Source organism: Artemia franciscana, chromosome 2 (assembly GCF_032884065.1).
Source record: "Artemia franciscana chromosome 2, ASM3288406v1, whole genome shotgun sequence".
Classification (NCBI taxonomy): Eukaryota; Metazoa; Arthropoda; class Branchiopoda; order Anostraca; family Artemiidae; genus Artemia; species Artemia franciscana.
The window spans coordinates 34160058-34183562 of NC_088864.1; the positions used below are offsets into that span (position 1 = coordinate 34160058).

The following is a 23505-nucleotide window of genomic DNA, read 5'->3' on the forward strand; positions in this document are numbered from 1 at the left end:
TTCCTTCCTCAACGCTCCGCTCTTTATGCTAAAGTTTATTTATTGCTTTAAAAAGCAGAGTTTTGATAGAGTTAAATTGTAGCGTAAAGAGCGGGGCGTTGAGGAGGGAACAACCCTTTTCATTTACGGAGTAATTTCTGTTCGTTTTAAATTTTAAAGTCGCTCCTTACCTTCAGTCGAAAAAACTTATTCTTTTATTTAACTAAATAAAAAGAAACATTTCCAAAAAGAAGTTTCTCAAAGAGAAGTACAGAGACACTGGAATAAAGGCATTTAATAATTCAAACTTGAAACAAAGAGAAATTACTATCAATGAATATATGACCCACAAAACGAATGGAAATTAAAGTAAGTGATTTATACAAACTTTAAGGATAAAAACTACCACAAACAGGAGTAGGGTTACTACACCCTATACCTTACAAAGGCTTCAATGTCATTTCCGCTTTGCTGAAAACAAACTATGTTTAAGATATTTTCTCTTTTATAATATCAACAGGTTATAAATTCTTCAGACTTTCATGAATGGAGATCACTATATATTAAACAATCAGTATACTTCCAGTAATTCTTTTCAGTAATCCTGGCTATTATGGTTATTTTTTTATTGTTGATGTTTGGACAAATAAAACTACGCTGTTCAAAAACACATCGTTTTCAATGAAATACACCTGATATTTAAGTCGTTTAGATATTTGAGAGGCAGGGAAAAGACATATCCAAACTGGAGGAGCATATCCAAACACATCGTTTTCAATGAAATACACCTGATATTTAAGTCGTTTAGATATTTGAGAGGCAGGGAAAAGACATATCCAAACTGGAGGAGCATTGTTTTTCCCTCATTGGTATGAAATTTTCAGGCAAGAAGACTGGATTTTCGGAACCTTAACGAGAACGATAAATTTTGAAATAAAATGTGATTATACCAATTTTTAGAACGAAAAAATCAAATTTTTCATCTGCTTTAAAATTGCACACCTTGCACCCGACTCGATGAAAATACCCCGACCAATAGAACCGCAATTACGAGCAGAAAATTAAGGGAACAAATTGCGTTGTATTAATTCGCAATGTCCTAATTATCATTATCTTGTTTTTACGACAACAAAACAGAACGAAAACAAAACCTTGACATACATTTATTTAATAAACTAACGATTACAACAAGGTTTAACATGAAAATATTATTTCAACAAAACAATAGATCCAGCTTCAGCCCTATAGAAAACCAAAAATTACAACGACTTAAAATTCGGATGATTAATAACAATTAATGTCCATCTACCCAAAATTCGATTGGTAAAACTATTGTTAAAAAATTTATTGGAGAAAACTACTGTTAAGTTGATAACTTTGACTGGATGTCAAAATTTTGTCCAACATTTAAATTATTATCAAATAATTTGATTCTTAAGCAAAAAGCTGAAAAAGTCTTGTAAATGTTTCTAATATTAACCAAAAATACAATCGTGTCAATGAAAATAGAACAAGACAAATTTGAAAAAAAAAATGATAAAAGAATTTTCTTAAAGAGACGTCAAGAGCCATACTATAACCTAAGAAGAGGAACAGTGATGCTCTACGACAATTCAAACATATAACAATCGGGAATTACTATTAATGAATAGATGAGACCCAAGGCGAACAGAAATTAAATATAAATAATCTTATCAAATCTTAAAAGAACAAATATTCCTATAGATAAATAAAATAAGTCATAAAAGAAACAGAAATTAAAGGGAATCAATGGGCAAAATTTTAAAATGAGTAGAAATTAGAACAAACAGGAGTGGAAGTACTACCTATTAAGCCTTCCAAAGGCCTGAAAGCCATTTTCGCTTTACTAAAAACAAAACATATTTTAAACATTTTCTAATCTACAGCATCAACAAATCAAGATTTGCTGAGACTACCATAAATAAATATCATTTATTAAACAATCTGTCTACTTCCATTAGTTCATTACAATCATTTGCATTATTATGGATGATTTTCTTTTTTTCCGTTGTTGCTGATGTTTTGACAAATAAAACCACACTGTTCAAAGAACATTCGCTTTCAGCGAAATAAAAATGACATTTAAGCCGTTTGACAGGTAAAATGCCTTTTCTTTTTATTGAACTGAATTGAATTTATTTATGACCCAATGTAAATACAATGATAAACAGAGTAAAGCATACAAAAAAGAGAAAGACGGAAAATGGCGAATGGAACAAAATAAAGTTCATAACAAAATACCAACACAATAACTACATAAATGAAAACGCGATACATTTAATGCATTATTATTCGTGTCCCAAATATAACTTCGTGGTCACGCGTCGTCATAAGAAAGATGGAAAGTGACAAACAAAAGAAAATCGAATTCATAGCATACTACAAGCACTACAATTACACAAAAGGAAATGTTTGGCTCAATTATCCATTTTATTTTTTGTCAGTTTTGGGTCTCATTGATTTGTTGGTAGTTATTTCTGTTCTTTTAAAGCTTGAATTAGGTCTTTATTTTTCTTCGAAAATTTCTTTTTTAGAGAGAGAGAGAGAGAGAGAGAGAGAGAGAGAGAGAGAGAGAGAGAGAGAGAGAGAGAGAGAGAGAGAGAGAGGGAATTTTCACATTAAAACAACAAAAACAGAAAACAACAGAGAAAAAAAAACATAACAGATACTACAGATTTTTCATTCACAACTCTGTCCCTAGAAACCTCGATAAGGCCTGATTCTGTTAATTTTTTTTCAAAAAAAAAGTAATAATTCTATGACAGTTTCCAGTCCATTTTCTAAACTGTTGGTTCTAGGGGCATTTTTATACTTATAGTACAAAACACTAAGACTTGTGTATTACATTAATGAGACTGTCGGAGCACAGTCATCACCATAGAAACGGCTTTTTGAATTAGACCTTTAGAAAAGGGTACTTCGTATAACTATCGAAAATGCGAAAAATAGAAAAAAATTCCAGTTTTATTAAAGATTTTGTAGAGTTCTATGGTTTTAGCATAAATCAGATAAAAAGGGTAAACATTCCCTCCCTGAAGGAAGTTATTTTTAGTGAACATAAAAATTTTGTCTGGTGTTAGCCTTGATGGTACGAATATGACAATAGTTATTATTAGTGCATCTGGAAGCTATTTAGCCGCATGCACAAGACGACACAACACAACAGTATATAAACCTTCCCTAAGAATTAGTTACGTAAATTCTTCAAGCAGCTGTGCCCTATAAGTACAAGTATAATTTACTTTTTCAATTACACTTTAATTAACTATTGATGAAGCGACCTTAAGTGGGTATCTACAGAGGGGGAGGGGGAGAGCGAGTTTCACCCTCCCTGAAAAATATACACATAGTCTTGCAAACTTTTTAAATAAATGGTCTAATGTTTAAACATTTTTCTCTTACCCCCTTTCCCAATCCCTGCTGTATACTTTTTGTCTTAAATCCCCCACCTTCAAAGAAAAATATATCACAGCAATATTAAATAGCTAGAGCTTAGGAAAATTAATTTAACTAATAAAAACACTTTATCTAGTAACACGTTGATTTAACCCAAAGGGCCAACCTGTGTTCAACAATTTGATCCATGCTTGCTCTTTACTGCGTCTTAGCTGTTTTTGTATTTTTATATCGTCCATTATTTCAACTGTTTCTAGAACTTGAACAGAGAGATTGGCAAGTACACATTTTCCATTAAAATGGTGCACAAGTATGGTAGTCATGTCAAGTCTTTCAATAGACTTCTTATGTGTCATAAATCGACGGCGTAAGGTTTGTCCAGTTTCACCAACATATTTCATTTTGCATAGACTACATGTTAACAGATAAATTAGATTTTTTGAAGAGCAAGAAACAGGTCTTAATATTTTGCACTTTAAATGTCCTAATTCGCTAAGAACATATATGTCACAGTTTAAACTATTACACATCCCGCATCTACCACAACATACTATTTTATACCGTATTCCATTTCCGTTTGCAGATGTAGTTACAATATATATGAGAATAAGTGACACAAAACACGACAGCAACACAACAAATTCCTTTGAAAACTCTTTCTGACATGAGAAGAACATCGTGAAACTAACTGCAAGAGAAAAAATACACCAGCTATATAAGATACCGGTTTATCTACAAGCAAAATCTCTGTAATATTCTTATTATCAACAAAACAAAACATTTCTTACAAACTAGTACATTAATAATTTTTTCATGAAATTAATTTAAAAAACCTTTCCCACAAGACAAGTTTTTCAAAGAAAAGTAAAGAGTTCCATTAAGCCAAGAATGAGCAAAAATGAAGTCAAATGATCTTCCAACAGTAAAACTACCACACAATACTCAATAAGCAAATGAAACTCAAAATGAACAGAAATTACTATAAATAGCCAAGTCAAACTCAAAACAGGCAAAAGTTAACATAAATGGGGCTGATGACCCCTATGCCTTCTCAAGACGAGAACACAATCTGAACTTTTCTAAAGAAAAAAAAACCGTGAACTGTCAGTTAAATTGACATATACTGACATTTCTTCGTTAAGGTTTTGATAAGTTTTCATTGATGAAAGTAAGAAAGGTGAAAATATTACAAATGTATTTTATTTTCAGTAAAGCACAAATTGTGTTCTGGTCTTGAGAAGGCATAGGGGTTGTCAGCCCTACTGATTTTAATTATTGCTCGTTTTTAGTTTGACTCTGCTATTTCTGTGATTTCTGTTCGTTTCGAGTTTCATTTATTTATTGATAGCGACTTGTGGTAGTTTAACGATTGAAAGATTATTTGACTTTATTTCTGCTCATTCTTGGCTTAATGGGGCTCATTACTTTTCTTTGAAAAACTTGTCTTGTGGAAAAAGGTTTTTAAATTAATTGTGTTGCGAGAGCAACACTTTGGTTTTGTCCCGGTTTTTTTTTTTTTTTTTTTTTTTTTTTTTTCCTATGCCGCCGATCTCAGCTTATTCCTGGAAACTGGTAAGGGTCTAACCTGTGCGGTTTTTACGGAAAGTGTGGACCTCAGGCCGGATTGATGAATATGACATTACATTTTGGAAAGCTCCGTAGAACTCTTGCCTGGGGCCAAAAAGGATGGTTTTTGCTTGTCCTCGAGCCAGAGCCTATGGTGTGCGAAGTGAAGTGGAGTTATATAGCCTATGTCAGAGAGGAGTATCTGAAGTTGTGCAGCCAAGCTTTCGTTTCATCAAACCATGTTTCTGCTTTCGAGTGGAAAGCTCCGTTCTAGCAGGCAAGCAGGCAGGCACCAGTTTCAAATTGAAGATGGACTAAAATCTATAAGTGTTAAATGTATACGGTAGTTCCCCGGCCCCACAGCCAATATATCTTCTTTGAGTGATAAATAGAAAAATTTACAGAAACAAAGAGTGCGATTTTCCCACGGGTCCGAAAATGCTGCCATCTATTGTTTCTAGCCATTTCTGTTCGTGATTTCAGCTGACTTTACCATTCTTTTTTTTTCTACTTGGGATTGCAATAGAGAAATGGTATCAGATATACCTCTTAAACTTTAAAAGTTCTCTCATTGCTAAAGAAATTAGAGCTTATCCTTTGCTCCTTTCTAAGTGGTGGTGTTAGAAAGTTGGCCTCCGGCAAAAAAGTCAACTTTTGAACTAAGACAGATAGAATTTTTTTTTCAATGACATTCGATAGACCTTGATGAGCTGATCAAAGTATATGTCATCCATTTTTTGTTACAAAAATTCCTTCATGACATACACCAGTTTGAAAGTTTCAAGGGGTTGACAACTTCAGTGGTAAGGTACACACTTGAACTAAAAATAGGCCGATACCAATTGTGAGATATGTAGGGGACTTCCAAGCAACAGTCGATTATTAGCTTATAATCATCTTTGGCAATGAGGGGTTTGCAACTTTTGCTGATTGGTGTACCTATTATCTGTTTCTGGTGTAATTGATGGTAAGAACAACTTGGTTCCCGATTGTAAGACATGTAGGGGAGTTGTAAGTAATAATCGGCTATTAGGCTACAATGACTTCAGCGACAAGGGGTTTGCAACTTTTGCTAGTTGGTGTACCCATTATTTGTTTCCGGTGAACTTGGATGTATATCACGGGAGAGGGACTTGTAAGTAAGAATCGGTTGCTAGAGGAGGTTCATCAGAGGCTAAAAATTTGTGTAAATTGGTGCACATCTATGGTATTTGATCCTGAAAAGTCACGAATAGCTTTATAATACCAACTAGATTATATAAGATAATGTTCCAAGTTTCCATCGGTCACGATGTCTACGATTGAAAAGGATAAAGTTCAACTGGCTGCAAACTCAATTTAGTCCCTTCTTCCGATATTCTTTTGCTGTTGTTTTTTCAACGCTGAAGAACTTGATCATGTGATTACTGATTGTGTTCTGCTTTGATAGTTTTGACAACTTCAGAATTTAACCGATAGCGAAGAAACAAAACCAAAGTGTTGCTCTCGCAACACTTTTATCGGCGAAGCCAGACAAAGGTTGCCGCAACACTTCACGTTGCCCAGGCAACGTAGGTCTAGTTTCTGTTCGTTTTTAATTGACATATTCTTTTTCATGGAACAAAAATAGTGTACATCTTTTCAGTTCTCTCCTATAGGAATCCATATTATGGGTTGCTATTTGTATGTTGGAGAAACTTTTTAAGCAATTTTTAATCCTGACACAAATAATATTATTTAATTTAATTTTATAGCTTCTGAAGTTGAGCTGAAAAATAAAACTTAATATCATTCTCAAAAGATTCTATCTATGCTCTTTCATAACCTGGATACACCTACACTGTTTCTATTTATTTAAATTATAAGAACAGAAGTAGAAATAGTAGTATCCCCAAAAGTTTCAACTTAATACCCCCAGTCGTTCTCAATATATTGCTCAGGTGTCTTATTGGCAACCATTTAACACAATGCCTTTGTATTTATTTTTAGAGCAACATTTGGTTTTAAAGTATAATGGGCCAATCGCATAATTGTGGAGTTGATATGCCTAATATCCCTAAAGACATAGTTGCAGGATCGTTCTACTATACTGAACAAAATGGCCGTCTCAAAATTTTGACTGAATCCCTTTAGAAAATGAAGAGGCTTTTGAGAAGGCCTGCTTGCCCTCCAATCTCTTGTTACTCTTAAAAATAGACACTCACGCTGTAATTAGAGTGTAAGGGGGAGGACTCCCCCCTTGATATATCTAGTGAAAACAATTTAAACAGGTAAAAACACAGTGAAATCCTTTCAAATGCATTTTGTTTTCGGTAAAGAGCAAATTATGTACTGGTTTAAGAAGGCGTGGGGGTTGTCAGCCCTACTCACGTTAATTTTTGATCGTTTTGAGGTTGAATCGAGTATTTATTGTATTATTTAGATAAACAAAATGCCTTTAAAATGTTTTAAATTTTGTAACTTTTATAAATTGAAAATTATTAAGACTTTAAGGAATATATATCAGTATATGTAGGTCTATACTAAACTGACACCACAAGCCCTTTCAATTTCCAATCAAATGAGCCTTTTTCGAAGTTCCTACGACAGCAAATGGCCATCTCAAAATTTCTATCAGATGCATTACAGGAAAATACGAGGGTTGGAGGGGTGGGGAATATCCACCTTCAGATCACTCTGAATCTTAAAAGGGGAACTAGAACTTCTGATTACCAATCCAATCAGCCCCATCTAAATTTTATACGATAGCCCCTTCCATATATATCTTATATACCTTTCCCTGAGGGCTGTGGGGGAGGGGTTTATCATTCTCAAAAACATAATATCCAGTCCTTTCAATTACTTGGAACAAAAATGGCTACCTAAACATTTTGATTGGATGTGTTTGGGACAATGGTGAATGAGGAGGGGGTTAGTTGCCCTCCAACCACTTTTTACTATTAAAAAGGGTACTGGCTCTTTCAATTTCCAATCGGACGAACTGTTTTCGAAGTTTCTACGACAACGAATGGCCAGCTGAAAATTTTATCAGATACAATTCGGTAAAATACGAGATATGGAGGAGGGTTATCCACCCTCCAATAACTCCAAGTCTTAAAAAGGTACGTTGTTGCATCAAGGTATAGCACACAACTCTTGCCCCGAGGGCTGTGGGGGGTGGGCATCCTCAAATACATGAATTCCAGGCCTTTCAATCACGCTGAACACAATGGCAATCTTAAAAAAAATTGGGATGTGTTCGGGGAGATGCTGGGCGTGGAAGGGGGGTTATTTGCCCTCTAATAACTTTCGACTTTTAAAAAGGCACAGGCCCTCTCGATTTCCAATCGAATGAGCTGTTTTCGAAGTTTCTACAACAACAAATGGCCATCTCAAAATTAAAATCAGAAGCATTTCGGGAAAATATAAGGTATGTGGGGGGAGGGGTATCGAACCTCCAATCAATCTGAATCTTAAAAAAAAACAATGAATCTTCTGATTACCAATCCAGTGTGTCACTTCCAAAGGTTATACGATCACCCTTTCTATATACCCTATATACCCAAAAGGCATAACTTAGAGCTCTTGCCCTGAGGTCTGTGGGGGTTTGTCATCCTCAAAGACAGAATTTCCAGACCTTACAATTACGTTGAACAAAATGGCTATCTCAAATTTTTTATTGGATTTGTTTGGGGGAATGGTGGGCGTGAGAGGTGGGTTAGTCGCCCTCCAGTCACTTTGACTATTAAAAATGGCACTAGCCCTTTCAATTTCCAATCAAATGAGCTGTTTTTGAAGTTTCTTCGACAACAAATGGTCATCACGAAATTTCTCTCACACACATTTAAGGAAAATATGAGGTGTGTGGGGGATATCCACCCTCCAATCGCTCTGAATCTTAAAAAGGGCACTAGAACTTTTGAAAACCAATCTAATGATCCCCCTCTGAAGTTTATACGATCAGATTCCTATATATACCTTATATGCTCCCAGAGCAAAACTTATAACCCTTGCCCTAAGGGCTGTAGCGTGGTTGTCATCCTCAACTACATAATTTCCGGTCCTTTCAAGAAAGTTGAACAAAATAGCTACCTCAAAATTTTGATAGGATGTGATTGAAGAAATGATGGGCATGGGAATGGGGTTAGTTGCCATCCGATCACACCTATTAAAAGGAGCACGAGCCCTTTCAATTTCCAATCAGATGAGCTCTTTTCGAAGTTTCTATGATGACAAATAGCCATCTCAGAATTTCAATCAGATACATTTCGGGAATATAAGAGGTGTGGGAGGGAGTATCCACCTTCTGACCACTCAGAATCTTAAAAAGGCCGCTGGAACATCTGATTTATAATCCAATAAGACCATTCTGAAGTTTTTACGACCATCCTTTCTATACTAACTTTATATGCCGCCAGGGCATATCTTACAACCCTTACCCTCAGAGCTGTGGGGGGTTGTCATCCTCAAAAACGTCATTTCCGAACCTTTTGACTACGCCGAACAGAATGGCCATCTCAATATTTTGATTGGATGAGTTTGGGGAAATAGTGAACGTAAGAGGGGGGTTAGTTGCCCTCTAATCACTTTCGAGTATCAAAAGGGGCACTAGCCACTTCAATTTACAATATAACAAGCCCTTTTAGAAGTTTCTACGACAAGAAATGGCCGTCTAAAATTTGTATCAGGTGCATTTTGGGAAAATGCAACCTTTCGGGAAAATCGGTGTCTGTGTGTGTGGGGGGGGGTATCAACCCCCCCATCACTCCGAAGCTCAAAGAGGCCACTAAAACTTTTTATTACTAATCCAATAAGCCCCCCTCCAAAGTTTATACAATCACCCTTTCTACATAAATGTCCCCAGGGCATAACTTACAACCCTTGCCCTGAGGGCTGTAGGGGAAGAGGAGTTGTCATCCACAAGGACATAATTTCCAGATCTTCGAGCTACGTTGAATCTTAAAATTTTTACTGAATGTGCTTGGGGAAATGGTGAGTATGGGAGGGGGGTTAGTTGCCCTCCAACTTTTTGACTACTAAAAAGAGCACTAGCCCTTTCAATTTCCAATCGAATGAGCTGTTTTCAAAGTTTCTACGACAACTCCTTTGATACGAAGTACCCTGGTCTAAACAAAAAAAAAGAAGGAATAAAACAAAATAAATAATACATTGTGCCCACATCGCTCTAATACGAGAGCTGATTACCAATCCAATGAAGCTCCTCCTAAGTATATACGATCGCCCTTTCATTTGACCTTTCAACCTTTCATTGAGGTCCATTTTACCCAGTGCACATACCCTGTAGACTTCACGAAGTAATACAAGTAGAATTTTTTCCCAATTTTTTGTTGTCTTAATAGCTTCTTTACCCTTTTTTATATGCCCTGTACATGCCTTGTTTCAATCTAATCATAGAAAATTTAATTATAAAACATTTTCGGATTTTCTTTTTGTCCTATAAAATACTATATTATTTTCTTTATCTTCACTGAATTTTCCTTGACCTAGTCTATACGTGCTGCAAGTTAAAGCATTGGAGAAAACAAAATCTTGTGGTTCAGGCTAGAGTGCTACAGACTAATGGAACAAAACTTTCTTTAAGGCCTTGGACAAGTCTACATCCCCAGTAATTTTCAAGGTGACAAAAAAAAAATCGGTTCTAACTTCGGACTTTATGAATCAATGCACTAAAATTTAGTTCCCAATTGTGCTTTCTGGATTATGATCTACTTGGCTCAGGCACTTACTAACAGAATTTTCGAAATATTCCCTAAAAAAAATTTCCCGTTTTCGGGTAAAAATTTCCAGCCCTAGTTTCAGGGAGGAGCATACGCAACAAGTCTATTTTTAGGGTCCCTTTGCCTCAGAGACTTGTGAATGCAAGTTTCAAGTTGTTTGACAAAAAAGTTTTGGGACTATTCTTAGTTTCAGTTTTCAAGTGAACTAATCTTTTCTTTTTGTGCATTCAGATTTCCTTACCCAAAGGGTTATACCGATATAAGTTTCAAACTGATTGGAAAAATCCAGTTTTTTGGACCGTGTTTTCAGACAAACCGAAGTTATTTTCAATTATTACTGTATAGTGGTAACTTGGCTTAAAAATTACAAATAATAATAATATAAAGTAAAACGTTTTTTCCACATTTTTGTGGTTCCCACACATTCTCAACCGATTTGTTTTTCTTTTGCACATTACCACTCCTTGGTTGATTGATTTTAGATTTAAGTTTCAAGCTGTTTGGATAAAAGGTTGTTGGGCCATTTTGAGGTCAAATTTTGTGGCCGTTTTGAGTCCACAATGGGTTACATATCACATTGTTTTAAACTTTTAACCATATAAGTTTTACGCCAATCAGAAGAAATGGCCTATTTTTCGGATCCTGAGCCCACAATAAAAAAAAAAAAATTCTACAACAGGGTTTACTTGGGCCCCATGCTGTTAGGAAAAAAAATCTTTGGCTCATTTTAAATCCTCATTTTTAGATGGACCAAATTTTTCTACAACTAACAACTTCAGGATAAAAGTTTAGGGAAAATAACTTTTTGGCCCAATTTACTATTGTTTAGTCCATGAGGGCCCTTTGGCCCAGGAGCTTGTGCAATGTAGGTGCTAAATGTTTGGTAAACGAGTTTCTGAAATATGGCGATTGTAAAGTTAAAGATATATTAGTAAAATTATGATCATGATTTTGAAAAAGGAAAGTACCTAGCGGTTTTAGGAAAACTTTAATTAGAAATCATTTTAAGAATGGTGTAAGAGTAGGTGTAGTAATAATAGAGATGTTAACTTGGTTTCTGTAGAAGCAAATTACTTAGTATGATGATACTAAGAGTAGGTGTAGTAATTATAGAGATGTTAACTTGTTTTCAGTAGAAAGCAAATTAATTAGTATGATGATAGTTTTTAGACTTAGAGATCATGTATATAAAGCTTTAAGAGAAGAACAGGACGGTTTTTAGGAAGGGGAGAAGATGTGTCAACTAAATTTGCACTCTTATATTAATAATTGAGAAGTACCAAAACCGTCAGACATTCTTAGCCCTCAGTTTTATAGAATATGAACAGGCGCTTGATTCAGGCGATAGAAAAGATTTTGTGAAGGTCTTATCCTTATGCAGTTTTAATTTTTTTAAAGTTTTTTCTTAAAAAAAAAAAAAAAAAAAAAATTCTAAGAACACTGAAGAGCTGCATTAAACCAATGATGAGCAGAAATAAAGTTGAAGAATGTTTCAAGAACAAAACTACCATAAATCACAACCGAAGAATCAACGATATTCAAAATTAAATGAAATAACCACACACAAAAATTCAAACTAAAAAAATAACACAGAAAAAAAACAGAGACAAAACAGAAACAAAAAAATATTCAAATCAAACTCAAAACCAGCAGAAGCTACCACAAAGAGGAGTAGGACTAACAGCCCATGTGTCTTCAAAGACCAAAACATAATTTGCACTTTATTGAAAACGATTTTTATTTTGAGCCACATTTTGATTTCTCATAACATCGAAAAAAAAAAATCTAATCATCATCACAACTCAGGATTAGCCTATAAACAGCACAGTAGCATTACCTAAGTAAAAAGCAATGAGGGCACAAAGTATTATTTATTTCTATCTTTTTTTTGCACCAAGGTAGGCCTACTTCACATCAGAAAGTTTTCATAGAAACTTTGGAAGGGGCATTTTTAAAAGCTTTTTTTTTAAGTCAAAAGTAACTGCAGGGTAACCCGTCCCCCTCTCATGCATCTTTTTTTCCTGAAGACATCTGAAAAAAATTTTAGATAGGTAGCTTTTCCTGCATAGTTGAAAGCTCTAAAAACTATGTCTCTGGGGATAAGCCCCCTCCCCCCAGCCCTTGCAGCAAGGGTTGTAATTTATAAAATTTGCCTAATAATTACATATAGTACATGTTATTGGGAAAGAGACATGTTTGACCTTTTGTGCCCAAAGTGTTGAACTAAATCAAAACATATTATGTGCTTAGGAGTTGGCAAAAGGGTGTATCTCAGGAGTGATGGAGTATTAACACCAGAACTTTCAGGGAATTATGAGAGATGTAATCAATTGACCAAAAGTTTATATGCACATGCTACTATTACTACTACTTAGCAAAAGGGTGAATCTCAAGAGTGACAAAGTATTAATATTGGAACTTTCAGGGGATGACAAGGGAGGAGATTGATTGACCAAAAGGTAATATGTACATGCTACTATTACCACTACTCCTTTAATTGGACTTCAGAGCATCCTTGGCATTATTTCTCATGAAAAGGATATTGAGCTCATAGAAAAGATGCAATGCAGAGCAGCCAATAGGGTAATTTGGGCACAGGAAATGCCTTGTGAAGGTGCACCAGTTCAAACTATCTGCATTTGCCTATGAAAGAAAATTCAGAGATATAATTTTAATCAACAAAGATATATCAAACCAACCCATCCTGGTATCACTCCCCCCACACATCTCATAGTACCACAAAACCAGAGGAGGCGTAAAGAAGCCTGTGGAAAGTTGGGAGATTTTTATGAAAAACGGCTCTTTTTGATTCTGATACAGTGTTCACATGATTCTCTAAATATCCTGTAGCTATGAGGCCCTTGGAGGGAGGGGAAGATAGTGAGGACAATCTTTATATATACAGGTGGTGGTAAAACCCAACCTTTGCATTTTCTTTGGTAGGCTATTGGGTAAAAATCTAGATGAGTGTTTTACAATCTTGAAAAAAGGCTGATTTAGGAGAATAAAACCCTCTGAATTGAATTCATAGCCTAGATTATACCCTAGGAATATGTTTGCCCACTCAAACCTCTGCTACTTCCCTACTTCCAAAGCTTAGGAAATTGTAGAGAAAACAAGTGAGTGAACATGTACCTTGTTCTATTGCATAGCTAGGTAAATGGTAAACGTGCAAGACTATGCACCTTCTTATTGTCCATTAATTAAAAGAAAAAAATTTTCATAAAAGAAGTTTTCAAAGAAAAGCACAGAGCTCCATTTAACCAACAACAAGTATAAATAAATTAAGATAATACTTTAAATTTGAAACAAAAAGAAATAACCATCAAAAAATTAATGAAAAGAAATCATGACAAACAGGAGTAGGCTAACACCCCATAAGCCGTCGAAAGGCCAGAGCATCAATTGTGCTCTACTGAAAACAGCTTTTATTTCGAACAGTGCGTTTTTATTTGTCATAACATCAATAAAAAAGAAAAACAAAGATCATCATATCAACTAGGCCTAAGACTACTGAAAAGAATTAATGAAAGTAAACTGACTGTTTAATAATGATGTTCATTCCTGGAAGTTTTGGTAATTTTGGACTTAATATTTCTATAAACGGATAAAACTTTTCAAATACAGTTTGTTTCTTTGCTGGTCTTTGCTTATATTAAATAAAAAAAACTAGTTTTTTTAACTGAAAGTAAGGAGCGACATTAAAACTTAAAACGAACAGAAATTACTCCGTATATGAAATGGGTTGTCCCCTCCGCAGTCCCTCGCTCTTTACGCTAAAGTTTGACTCTTTGCCACAATTCTACTTTTTAAAACAATTAAAAACTTTAGCGTAAAGAGCGAGGGACTGCGGAGGGGACAACCCATTTCATATACGGAGTAATTTCTGTTCGTTTTAAGTTTTAATGTCGCTCCTTACTTTCAGTTAAAAAAACTAGTTTTTTTTATTTAATTTCTGAACGTTTTTGAATTAATGCATGTTTGATTTTGGCTCTCCGCACATAAATTATTGAAATGAAATTAGTATATTAATTTTTTTTTGGCTAAAACGTCTGTACACTTCCCAATAACCATTACTATATGTAAACACTGGTCAAAGTTTGTAACTTGCAGCCCCTCCCCCAGGAATTGTGGGGGAGTAAGTCATTCCCAAAGACATAACTATTATGGTTTTCGACTATGCGGAACAAAATGGCTATCTTAAAATTTTAATCTGTTGACTTTTGGAAAAAAATTAGCGTGGGAGGGGGCCTATTTGCCCTCCAATTTTTTTATCACTGAAAAGGGCACTAGAACTTTTCATTTCCGTAAGAATGAGCCCTCTTGCGACACTCTAAGACCACCTTGTCGATACGATGACCCCTGGGGAAAAGAAAAAAACAACAACAAACAAACAAATAAACACGCACCCGTGATTTGTCTTCTGGCAAAAAATATGAAATTCCACATTTTTTTAGATAGGAGCTTGAAATTTTTGCTATAGAGTTCTCTGATATGCCGAATGCGATAGTGTGATTTTCGTTAAGATTCTATGACTTTTAGGGGATGTTTCCCCCTTTTTTCCAAAATAGGGCAAATTTTCTCAGGCTCGTAACTTTTGATGACAAAAACTAAATTAATTGGAACTTATATATTTAGAATCAGCGTGAAAATTCGATTCATATGATGTATCTTTTAGCATCAAAATTCCGTTTTTTAGAGTTCCGTTTACTATTGAGCCGGGTCGCCCCTTATTACAGTTCTTTACCACGAACTGTTTGAAAAGAAAATAATTCGGTATTTCGGGGCTTCTGACATTATTACTCCTTTGCGGAAGTTAGGCTCAAAATTGAAAAATGATTATATTTTTTCTCTGGGCCCCTTCCACCTCTTAGTTCGTTTATTTTCCCGTTAGTTTTCACCTGTTTTCACTTTATAGTTGTGTTATCTCTTAGCAGTTCTTTCGTTAGTTGAGTTATGGTTGTGGTATATATGTTTTATCGCTCGTATAGTTGTGTTATTTTCAAATTATACTCCATAATAGAGAGGCTCCGAACACCCAGCATTGTATATTAAGCTCTGAATTTGACGTTTTTTCTAACGTGACCAGATTCGTCCTGCGCCCTTTTCATTGAATTTTTTCCCCCATGGCATATTTCTCCAAGGAAAGTTCCTCCCACATAGCCCCCTCCCTCAACCCTACCCCCAAAACCAAAAAAATCCCCCTGAAAACGTCTGTACACTTCCCAATAACCATTATTATATGTAAAAACTGGTTGAAGTTTGTAACTTGCAGCCCCTCCCCCAGGAACTGTGGGGGAGTAAGTCACCCCCAAATACATAGTTATTATGATTTTCGACTATGCTGAACAAAATGGCTATCTCAAAATTTTGATCTGTTGACTTTGGGAAAAAAATGAGCGTGGGAGGGGGCCTAGATGCCCTCCAATTTTTTTGGTCACTTAAAAAGGGCACTAGAACTTTTCATTTCCGTTAGAATGAGCCCTCTTGCGACATTCTAGGACCACTTGGTCGATACGATGACCCCTGGGAAAAAAAAAACAAAAAAACAAAAAAAAAAAAACAAATAAACACGCACCCGTGATTTGTCTTCTGGCAAAAAATGCAAAATTCCACATTTTTGTAGATAGGAGCTTGAAACTTCTACAGTAGGGTTCTCTGATACGCTGAATCTGATGGTGTCATTTTCGTTAAGATCCTACGACTTTTAGGGGGTGTTTCCCCCTATTTTCCTAAATAAGGCAAATTTTCCCAGGCTCGTAACTTTTGATGGGTAAGACTAAACTTGATGAAACTTATATATTTAAAATCAGCATTAAAATGCGATTCTTTTGATGTAGCTATTGATATCAAAATTCAATTTTTTAGAGTTTTGGTTACTATTGAATCGGATCGCTCCTTACTACAGTTCGTTACCACGAACTGTTTGATTAAATAAAAAAACAAGTTTTTTTAACTGAAAGTAAGGAGCGACATTAAAACTTAAAACGCATAGAAATTACTTCGTATATGAAAGAGGCTGCTTCCTCATCAACGCCCCACTCTTTACGCTAAAGTTTGACTCTTTCTCTCAATTCTTCTTTTTAAAACAGTAAAAAACTTTAGCGTAAAGAGTGGGGCGTTGATGAGGAAGCAGCCTCTTTCATATACAAAGTAATTTCTGTGCGTTTTAAGTTTTAATGTCGCTCCTTACTTTCAGTTAAAAAAACTTGTTTTTTTTATTTAATTTCTGAACGTTTTTGAATCAATGCATGTTTTGATTTTGGCTCTCCGCAGAGGAATAATCAAAACAAAATTTGCATTTTTTTTTTTTTTTTTTTTTTGGCTCAATGGCTTTCTCATAATTTTGATCGAATGATTTTGAGAAAAAAAGAGCAGGGGACGAAGCCTAGTTGCCCCCCGATTTTTTGGTTAATTAAAAAGGCAACTAGAACTTTTAATTTTTTACGAATCTTTTTATTGGTAAAAGATTTACGTAACTTATAAATTAGCTTACGTAAAGAACTTTTGTATTCTCATGTTTTTATTACATATATGAGGGGATTTACCCCATCGTCAGTACCTCGTTCTTTACACTAAAGCTTAAATTTTATCCCAATTCATTAAGAATGACCCCCTGAATCACAAAAGCCGTAGAATAAGTAGTTGAAATTACTGAAAATACTTTAGCGTAAAGAGCGAGGTATTAGAAGGAGGTGAGCCCCCCATATGGGTAATAATTTCTGTTTGTTTTAAGTTTTATTGCTGTTCCTTACTCCCAGCTGAAAAAGCTTTTTCCCTTTTATTTTTTAATTGTTTTTTTTTAATAATGCCAGTAAATCCTGCTCTCCCTTCATGGAAATTTTCTTCTCCCATGACAAATTCTCGAAGGAAAGTTCCCTCAGCATATCCCCCTCTTCTCAACCCCTCCCCCAAACCAAGAAAATCCTCCTGAAAACGCCTGTATACTTCCCAATAACCATTACCATATGTAAGCACAGGTCAAAGTTTGTAACTTGTTGCCTTTCCCATGGGGACTGTGGGGGAGTAAGTCGTCCCCAAAGACATAGTTATAAGGTTTTTTCGACTACGCTGAATAAAATGGCTATCTCAGAATTTTGATCCGTTGACTTTGGGAAAATAATTAGCGTGGGAGGGGGCCTAGGTGCCCTCCAATATTTTTGGTCACTTAAAAAGGGCACTAGAACTTTTCATTTCCGTTAGAATGAGCCCTCTTGCAACATTCTAGGACAACTGGGTCGATACGATCACCCCTGGGAAAAAGAAAAAAAAACAAACAAAAAAAAAAAAAAATAAAAATAAACACGCATCTGTGATCTGCCTTCTGGCAAAAAATGCAAAATTCCACATTTTTGTAGATAGGAGCTCGAAACTTCTACAGTAGGGTTCTCTGATACGCTGAATATGATGGTGTGATTTTCGTTAAGATTCTATGACTTTTAGGGGGCGTTGCCCCTTATTTTCTAAAATAACGCAAATTTTCTCAGGCTCGTAACTTTTGATGGGTAAGACTAAACTTGATGAAACTTATATATTTAAAACCAGCATTAAAATTCGATTCTTTTGATGTAGCTATTGGTATCAAAATTCCATTTTTTAGAGTTTTGGTTACTATTGAGCCGGGTCGCTCCTTACTACAGTTCATTACCACAAACTGTTTGATGGATTTTTTTTTACTGATTTCTGTTTGTTCTTAAGTGACATGGTTTTTTTTAAATTAGTTCATAAAAATAAATATTTGGAAAGTTTGTTGTCTTTTTGCAGAGAAATTAAGATTTTCGTTTGCTATTTGTATTTCAAACAAAATTTTGTAATAAACTTTTTACTAACGATTTTTACTAACAATTTTGCAATGAACTATTATTAATGATTAATAGTTGCATTACAGAAATTTTGATGGATGACCAGATTTTTTCTGGATTCAATTAGATTCAATCAAACTTCAGAATCACAATAAGATTACTGATTTATTAGGCACTTGCACTGATTTCCAGAACATACATACAACACCAAAAGTTGAGAACTGATATGGAAGAACTTAAACAGAAACATATCTGAATTATTGGATATAAACAACATCCAGGACTTTATACACTAGTTTTATACGCAATCTAAAACCAGTGCTTGAAGCATAAGAAGTCAGACCATTTCCATTCACCTTAGAGAGTTACTTTAAAAACTCAACAGATGGTAAACGCAATATCAGTCAGCCAGTTCAATCAGACCCCATTAAACTTCTGTACTTTGAAGTAATAGACTGTTTCATGAGTGAAATGGACCAGCCTTTCATGAAAGACATGCATCTGATTGGTGTTTTTTCTGCCTTTGACTTCTCTCCCCAATTTCTGATTTTCCTGGATTTTTGGAAGTAGAAAAGGTTGTATGTCATTATGAAAGGATTCTTGGTGTTGATGAATATATCATAGAATGCCAGCTTTATCTTGCAAAAAAAAAATTTAACTGGATTTCTGTTTGTTTTTAAGTGACATTAGCTAATAAAAAGCAATATTTGGAAAGTTTTTGTCGTTTTTTTCTGTATAAAAATTAAGATTTTGATTTGCTATTTGTATTTTGGACAAAATTTTGCAACAAATTTTAAACATTAAAAGTGGCATTACAGAATTTTAGATGGATAGCCAGAGTTTTTTTCTGGATTAAATCAGATTCAATCAAACTTTAGAATCAATGAAAAAGTTAACTGATTTATTAGGCACCTGTAGTGATTTCTGGACCATACAAGACACTTCAAGAGAAAACCTTCTTAAGACTTAATAGAAAACCTTAAGCAAAAACATATGTGAATCCTTTGCTTTAAACAATATCCAGGAATGAAAATCATCACAGTCTTAAACCAGTGCTTAAAGCATGAGAATTCAGGCCATTTCCACTCTTCTTAGAGAGTTTCTTTCAAATTCAATAGCTAATAAATGCAAAATCAGTTCAATCAGACTCTAGTAGATTTCTGTACTTCAAGGTAATAAACTGCTTCATGGGTGAGATGAACCAACCTCTTTTTTTTTCCAAGTGGGTTATTTGAAGGATAGAGCTTTGTAAACTCTGAATAATTTGACAAACAAAGAACCTTTGATCATGAGACTGTGCCTTTGTAATAGCAATAATGTCAATTTGATTTAATTCTGATAGCACCTTGAGTTCAGCAGGCTTATCAAAGTCAAGGCTTTTGGTATTAGTGATTAAAAATTTTGGAAATTTAAGGCAACTGGGGAAACATGACTGTCACTGAATTTCAGTAATTCTTGGGGTGTGTTTTAAATTTGAGCTGTGGGATGGTGTTGACAATTTTTGCATATAGGGACTCTTGAACCATAGTCACATTGGTAGGGAACCTGCAGGGAATAAAGTGCAAGGAATGGGGGAAAAGTTTCCTGGTGATACAAGAAGAAGTCAAATTGGGAGTGTTCTTTATAGGGAGGGATGGTAAGGCAAGATGATGCTGGGAAAGGGAATTAGGGTGGAGGGTGTCTGAGAGGGGAGGAGTCAGGTTTATTTTGGCAAAAGATGGATGGGGGCCAGAACCAGTTATTAAATTCCAGGACACACAGGGAGAATTTATGTCTATGGGATGTGTATTTTTGGGAGGGATGTAAGTAAAGGTAGGTTTGGGGATAGTTTGAATTGGGTAATGTGAACTGAGTGATTGGGTCAACTGGGCATGCATAAATACCTAGGACAGAGGAGAATTTGGAGGGAGGGATTGCTGGGTTATGCTGCTGTGCATCAAGTATGCAGGGGGATAAGACTAGAATGTGACCCAGGGGAGAAGGGCCTGCAAATGCCTTTGGTGCTGCCCTAAAAAAGGTTGTGTTTTAAACCTACCCTCTACTGCTGATGATGAATGAGCAAAATCACATAGCCAATCAATACAAGATAAAGCAGAACACAAGTCAAATAATCAAAAAAATGTTCACCAGAGGTAGTCAACTCTTTTCTCTCCCATTGGAGCTAGTCATTAAGAGTCTAGCATGCAATTGCTAATTTTTAACTCTTTTTGTTAAAATTCCAGACAAGCTACATTTTCCTATCTTGAAAAGTGGTTAGATTAGGAAAACAAAAACTTTTTTTAATAAATCAAGGGCCAAAAACAAGCTCTGGGAAGGCATTGCCAAGCTACAATGTTCTTCTGATATCTAGGCTATGTCTTAGAAATTTGCCTAGCCAACTTGACCCATTAGGATTTTTGACAAAACAACATGATACTTAAATTTTCAGTCTCTTTTTCTTTGGTTTTAGTTATGAAAATAAAATTTCTGTTGTTTGAGCATAATTTTAAATGCATTTCTATAGGTTTTCCCCCCAATTTAGGAAATGTATTTGTAGATCTTTGAAACATCATAAATTGGGAATGAGTAAAGTTGTGAAGCTGAAAATATTGTTTGTCATTTGTTTAAGCAGAAGATCTATTATCTATTTTGTAAAGTTTGGCTTTTACAAAACAAAGATTTTTAAAGATAAGTACCCTCTGGAGGGAACAGGAGTGAAAAGGTACTTCAAAATACTTTCCCAGGACCCACTTTAGACTGTAGACCCATCCTTGAAAATTTCATTTCCAATGGTAAAATTACCTGTGTGATTGTAGACTAGGCCTATGTCACTTGTTATATTCAAGGATCTTGTTATTATGTTTGCCCTACACTAGTGCCTTTTATTGCTGATTTAGATTGGTGTTTGACACGGAATACATTGCTACCCCAAACTTGGGGACCTACTCCACTGAATATGTCCTATCCCTGCTGTTTTCATTTCAAGAGATCTTATGATGATGGTTGATTATCCATAATCTCTTGCCTGGTGATCTCAGGAAGAAGATTTTTGTTGACTAAGATCCAAACCTCAGTTACCACAGCCACATCCGAATCTTATAAATAACTACTAAGATATCAAGTCTTATGATTGTACCTACAATCAAAATGTTAGATTTTTTAAAATTAGAATTTGACCGATCAGCGTTACCAAATGAAATACGAACTAACTCCGATATCCACAAAATAAGAAACGTAACTTATTCCGAAAATCATACCTTCAACCACGTCTTGATTGGCGTCATTCACCCTGCCAGCCACATCATTTGGAAGTAAATCATTTCAGGGCGCCCAATATGATTGGTCATCCTTCAATAATTTCAAATACCATGATTAGCTGTCCGATCAAAGCTGGCTTTGCTGCTAACAGGGTGAAAGATATCAATCAAGACGAGGCTTTAAGTTCTTTCCTTTAGCTAGGGCAGTACTGAAACCCGTATAATTAAACGCAAGTCCTCTCCTAATAATTGAAAAAATAATAATAGGGTTTCTAAGGTTACAGAGGCTTTTTGGCTTAATCATATTGAGACACTGTTTGTTGCTGTGTTCACTGTTTTATCTCTTAAAATTTTACTAAATCAAAATTAGTGAACTATTTACCTTTTGGGCCAAAACTTCACCTCCATAACCCAGGTAATATTAAATGGGACCACATTCACCTGAGTAATAGAATATTGTAAAAGCAGCTGAAAGTACCTGCTTATAAACAATTTTAAGTCATGAAATTGAATATTAAAAGGTTATTAACTAAACCTAAGTTATTCTTACAATTTCTTTGAGATTAATTATTTGTCACTAATTATCATTCCAGATAGAAAGAAGCTCAAAATATCTTAAGTAAGACTATAAAAATAATATTGAAGTGCGTGAGCTCACCCTCCCTTCCCAAGTTTTTGTGTGCTGCGAAATCGCCGAGTTTTATCTAATGCAAACCTGACCTTTTACTTTTCGGAACAACAGTATCCTTTGATTAATCCAGCAAAACTTTATTGACAGCAAGGCGTGTGTAAAATTTTGTCCAGTCAACGTCGACCTATTCTATGAGGTGCATTTCCAGCCTCCTTGAGGAACTTGTAAGCTGGTTGTTGAGTTTGCCAGCATTTGGGTGAATTTCACCTGAAAAAGTCAGATCAAGACCAGAAAATACTGAGAAGAAAAAAAATACTTTTTTCGCATGTTCTCCCTCATGATCGGTGAGCTCTTTTTTATTTTTTATGTATTTTCTTATATATACTATGTAATTCATGTGTTTGATTTTTTAAATTCTATCGTCCCCCTGAAAGAAATTCTACGATTTGCCTAAACTATGAAGCCAGAATTTTAGAACTAAACAAATTTAGGCAAGACTGAGCACCTGCAAGAAGTGATTGAAAAAAAAATAATGCTTTACTTCAGGCATTAAGTACATATTCAGTCACAAATACTTCTCAGTTAATGAAAACATTTTATTTTTTTGAGTCTAACAGGATTAACTGTAATTTGTATAGTATTTCGGCTCGTTGCTCCTCTTTCAACACGTACTGTGCTCAAAAAAGGCTTTTTTTAGAGTATATTACATATTAAATAATGAAACAGGTTTTTTTTTACTAAAATAAAAGAGCAACATTTAAACTTGAAAATAACAGAAATTATTCCGTATATGAGGGGGCTGCCCTTAGCTCAGTCTTCGCTCTTCATGCTAAACTGTTAATGTTCTGTAAAAAATACTTCTGGTTCAAATTCAATGGCCCCTGCGTTTCAATAGTCTTTCATAAGAAAATCGTGACAAAAAAAACCTTCAGCGCAAACAGCAAGGATTCAAAAGGGGGCAGACCCTTCATACACGGAATAATTTTTTGTTCATTTTAATTTTGCTCATCAGTTTCAGTTGAAAAAATAGTTTTTTATTGAATTTCTTTTTTTTCAAACTATACCAGAGAATCCCTTTCCTTCCCCCGTGTGAAAGTTTCCCCAGAAACTTGTATCCCCATGGAATATTCTCCCTTGAGAAAATCCTCCCCACAGAAAATACATCTCAAAATTACTTT

The 23505-nt window shown here is 35.0% G+C and overlaps 1 long non-coding RNA gene across 1 annotated transcript; it reads right to left on the reverse strand.

Moving 5' to 3' along the window:
* Positions 1–1128: 1128 nt before the first annotated feature.
* Positions 1129–21625, reverse strand: LOC136040529 (uncharacterized). The gene is made up of 3 exons (XR_010620797.1): positions 21580–21625; positions 13142–13301; positions 1129–4084 (listed from the first exon to the last, which is right to left on the reverse strand). It is a non-coding gene; the product is annotated as an uncharacterized LOC136040529 (long non-coding RNA).
* Between the last annotated feature and the right edge of the window lie 1880 nt (positions 21626–23505).